The sequence below is a fragment of the Acanthisitta chloris genome, unplaced genomic scaffold, assembly GCF_000695815.1.
Source record: "Acanthisitta chloris isolate BGI_N310 unplaced genomic scaffold, ASM69581v1 scaffold10024, whole genome shotgun sequence".
Classification (NCBI taxonomy): domain Eukaryota; kingdom Metazoa; phylum Chordata; class Aves; order Passeriformes; family Acanthisittidae; genus Acanthisitta; species Acanthisitta chloris.
In genome coordinates this window covers 9363-14546 of record NW_008671045.1, presented here as the reverse complement: position 1 = coordinate 14546, position 5184 = coordinate 9363, and positions in this window count along the sequence as shown.

The following is a 5184-nucleotide window of genomic DNA, read 5'->3' as shown; positions in this document are numbered from 1 at the left end:
GGTTTTCCTTCGGCCTGTCGTGCTTGCATGGTCAGCTCCTCTGCTTCCAGTGTCCCGTGCCAAGCCAATGCTAACTGAATGCAACTCAGCACACACTGTGCTCCAAACCATGGACTCCTGGGGCCTCAACCCAACAGGTTAATGTTTGCTGTGGCCCTGGCCCAGCCCAGGGTGGATTCCACACACTGCAGAGTAGGGGTAGGGGTTAGATGTCTGCCTTGCACTTTTTAGCCATCAAGAACAGCAACACAACATGGTTCTGGCAAAGCAACCTGTGCTTTTCTCTTCCCTGGGCTAAGGGTTCTGTTCCTGGAGAATTGCCAGGTATGGATTGCTTGGAGATGGATTCCTGGGTGTTTGTCCCATCCTGGTGTGATGAGCAGTGAGGGTGATGCTGCAGAGATGGAATCTTATATCAGAGGTGCCAATCTTTAAGGTTGGGCAAGACCTCCAAGATCATCAAACCCAACCTTGAAATCCTCCTGGTCTGAAGCAGAATTTGACTTGCCTGACATTGCCAGAAGCCTTGAGCTCTGTGTGTGGAGGTGAGCACGCTGTGGTTTGCTGCATGGATCCAGGTGTGGCTCTGCTCCACTTCCCTGACTGTCTTCTCCTGGTGGTGTAGCCAAAACCTGAGCTGCTGTTGGGGTGGAGCTGCTTCCAAGTGTCTCCCAGCAGGATCTGACCTCCTGACAGCTGGGCAGGACCTTTGCAGAGCTGCTGATTGTACATTGACTGATGACAAAGGAATGTAGCTGAAACTGTGGCATGAATGAAGAGAAATGATGGGAAGAGCCTGGACTGTGACCCCCTTGGATGAGGAATATCTCTCCTTCAGGTGTGGCTCCTCCAGGTGACCATCCCACTCTTGTTAGGGAATGTAATTGAGTTCAGGGGAGGACAAGCTGTGACTGTGCAGGAATTCAGGCTGCAGAGCCTGTGGAATGTGTAAGGATGAGCCAGGCCTCATCCATGGCTCAGTGGATTTCAGGATTCAGACTGTGGAACACACAACCCAATGAGACTGAGGTGGACTCAATGCTCATCCCAGGACAATGTATTTTGTGTAGTCTCTTTGGTCAGGTGTCTCACCTAAACACAGGGAAGTGCAACACATTTCTGCACAGTTGAATGTTTTCAGTATCCTGGGAAGCAAATCCTTTTCCCAGGGGCAGGAATAGGTCACTGAGTCCTTGTTTGGTGCAATACAGTGAGCACTGTTGGGTTTGGTTCACTTAGGGTCTCACAGCACTGTGCTCAGTGTCACACTCCACTCTCAGGCTGTTTGTGCAGAGGCTGAGGGAGAGAGAAGTGGATAATTCCTTAGGGAAACTGAGGAAACTCAGGCTAATAACAAGGCCAAAGAGGTTGTTGGTATTGTGGTTGGGGTGAACAGGCAAACTTGGCTTCTCACAGTGCCACAAAGGTGAGTTCAGCTCCCAGGGGAGCTGGAGAAGCTGCTTTGCCTTTGCCTAGTTGGACTGTTCCCCCCTTGGGGACAGTTCTGACACTCCATCCCCTTCCTCCTGCTGCTGGAGGCCCTCGAGGCCATGCCAGTCCCACTGGGCACATCCAGGTGCTGCCAAGAGCTGTGTGTGCAGCCCAAAACTGGGTGACCTCCAGGACTGAGCCTGGTGAGAGGTGAGGAAGGCTCTGAAGTGCATGACAGCCCTGAAGGGATCCACCTCCCAGCCCAGTTTGCTGCCAAATGCCTTTGGTTCCAGTTCTGCTTTCCCAGTGTTAATGCTCACGTGTCACTTCATCTCTCAGCTCAGTATTCAGCAGTTTGAAGGATTTGCATTGCAAGAGCCTTTGGGGAGCTGTGGGTGAAGCTTCTCTCTTCACCTCACCTCTGTTATTTCAGATAAACTAGTTCTCAGGCCAAGATTTCTTTAGGTAACACCAAATTTTGCTGCTGTTGAGTAGGTGAGTTTTAACCTGTGACATTTACAGTGTGAAAATTCCTTAAAGGCATTTTGGCTTTTCCCTTTTTATCAACTCTGCAGTCAAAATGGGTTTAAGGATATCCATACCAGGTGGGTCCTGCTGGGGCTTAGCTTTGGGTGATGCCTAGAGTTTGGCTCAAAGCTCACTGAGGTCTGGGAGCATCTCCCATGGCTCTCCATGGGCTGTGGCTGAGCTGAGGAACAGGACACAGGTTGGATCCCAACACATTTTGGCTTTTCCCTTTTTATCAACTCTGCAGTCAAAATGGGTTTAAGGATATCCATACCAGGTGGGTCCTGCTGGGGCTTAGCTTTGGGTGATGCCTAGAGTTTGGCTCAAAGCTCACTGAGGTCTGGGAGCATCTCCCATGGCTCTCCATGGGCTGTGGCTGAGCTGAGGAACAGGACACAGGTTGGATCCCAACACAGCTGATCCCACTTGGCTCAGCTCAAAGCTCACTGAGGTCTGGGAGCATCTCCCATGGCTAGCAGGAGCCTGTTGGGCACTGAAGGAACAGAGCAGGAATTCAGGATTTGCAGGTATTTGCATATAATTAATGCCATTTGAGCTTGTTCACTGATGAACTGAGAACATTTGGGTGGACACACGACAGCTATAAATAGCCACAACTCTGTCAACATGGCAACACCAGTGATGTATAGAATAAGCTTCCAAAGGTTGTTTTCCACACTGTTTTTCCCTGGTGAAGGAATGACTTTACTGCTTCACTTCCAGCTCTACAGTGAGATCCTTGGCATGAGAGCAAAGGGAACTGTGGGATTCAGATTTGCCAACTGTCCAAGACATTAACGTGCCAAAGTGGTGTGGGAGAACTGATCCCCCAGGTGTGCTCTGCTGGGATGATTTGGTATTCCAGAAGGTTTATGGAAGGACACTGAGTGTTTCCTGGGTCTGAATGTACAGTTTCTAAGCTGGATTTACATTTTAATGTTGAAAAACTTGGTGTATCTCTCAAGCTTGGTGTAAAATACTCCTCTGGTTCCTGTCCCTGATGCCACATTGGGTAGGTGAAGTCAACACTAGGTATTTTATGTTCAACAAATAAATAGTTTTTTTCAGGAAATGAGGTTTGGGCTTTTCTGAGGGGGTCGTAACTTCGCCTTTGCTTTTGTCTTGGTGCTCAGAGGGTTGGGACAGACACTGATCTGGACTCATGATCTGCTTGGAGGTTTCTATGGGATCAGTGTGTGAGGCTCTCCCTGTGCCTCCACGGAGAAGAAAAAGCATCACATGAGAGATCTTTGGATATTGCCTTTATTGTGAGAACATGTGACATTGTGACCTTTAGAAACCAACCAAAATGAAGCTGCAGATGAATCACAGATCAAATCATTCCTGTTCTCCAAGAGGCCACGTGAGATCCCAGGGAAGTGGCTCCTGAAGGCTCTGAGATCAGAAGGATCAGCTGCAGGGTACACAATGATTCCCTACCCCCTGCTCATCCAGTACAGCTCTTCCCAAATCACATCCATGAGTTGATCTGCAGAGGAGGAGAATGTGATCCTGACTGTCTCATGTTTGGAATCAGTGAAATCAAAGGGGCTCAGTTCCCTGAGTGTCTTCTGAGGTGAGACCACAGACCATTGGGTTCAGCATTAATGGGTGGTGAATGTTCTCCAGCTCTTGTTTTCCTTTTCCTCATTATCCCTCGTGGCTGCAATATCTTGGCTGAGCTGCCAGAGAAGTGGGAAACCCTTTTGCCAGAGACACAGGGCAGGACAGTGGCTCCTAATTCCCAGTTTCTAAGCAGAGCACGGAGGTGCCTCAGCTCTGGCTCTGGAACACCCCTATGGACACTGCCCTACCCTGAGCCCTCACCCCCAGCAGCTCACAGAGCTTCCTGCCACAGAATCCCAGAGCCATTCAGGTTGGAAAAGCCTTCCAGGATCATCCAGCCCAACCTGTGACCCATCACCACCTTGGCAACTAGACCAGAGCACTGAGTGATCCAATTGTTCCTTGGACACCTCCAGGGGTGGTGACTCCACCACCTCCCTGGGCAGCTCCTTCCAGTGTTCACCAACCCTTTCCAGCTAGGAAAGCTGCACTTTTCTTGGAGCTGTGCTAATTCCAAGAGGAGAACCAAGCCCAGGTGCAGTGCAGCATCTCCCAGTGCTGGGGTGCAGCTGCTGCTGCAGCACAGAGCATGCTGAGCTATTTCTGGCCCGTGGAGTCACAGCAGAGAGAAGCTGCATCACAGCTGAGTGAGTAAGGACCAGCTGGCTTAGGGCAGGGTGAGCCAGGCCCTGTGCTGGGCTCAGCACAGCCCTGGGCTCTCAGCCTGATGCTCATCCCCTGCTCTGGCTGTGATGCTTTGCAGAGCAGGAGAGACACATGGCATGGAAAAATCAGCCAGGCTGTACCTTCAGAACAGTTGGTTGGATCCCCAGCAGTGTCAGTGAACACCCCAAAAAGTCCTGCCCTCCTGGGAGCTGCCCCCAAGTCTTCAGTGAGGCACAACCCACCCCAGCCCTGTCCCACAGCTGGGAGAACTGGGAAACTGAAAGACCCACGGGAGTTTTAGGGCCAAGAACAGCTATTTTGTGTATGCTCTCTGCTATATATAGAGTCTGGCAAGTGGACAGAGCTGGAACATGTTGCTTTTGTTGCTAAAAACATCATCTGGAAAGGCCATTTTAGGCAAGTGCTGCTGTCTGTGTGCAGATACACTGAGCAGGTGCTGCAGCCCCGAGCTGTGCCCTGGCAGGAGTGTAGGCACTGCTGGTGGAACCCAGGCACGTGCTCCCAGAGCTGCTGCTGCTGCTGCTCCCCTGAGAGCCTCAGAGCTTCTTCCTACTAAGGAGCTTTTACCTCCTGGGGGAGCTTGCAAATCTAATTACACCCTGGGTACTGGAGCAGCCAGTAAAGACCTCAGGTGGCACCAGCTGAGTTGCAGATCCTGTCCCAGGGCACAGAGGAAGAGCAGGACTGTCAGGGTTCCAGCTGAACCCTGTCTGCCCTTTGCAGGCTCAGCCTGGGACACGAATGCACTTTGGCATGGGGGATTAGACCATAGTTTGAAGCTTTTCCTTCAGGCAGGTTGTGGAGGGAGCTGAACCATCTGGGAAGTGGCTGTGCCCTGGGAATGAGGCATTGCAGCTCCAGAGCTGGAGCTGGCAGAGGGCTGAGCAGCTCAGGTGGATCCCTGTGTGATTCCCATGGTTGTGCTGTGATTCCTAAGGCACTGCTGTGAGGATGATCCAGGGGAGCAGGCAC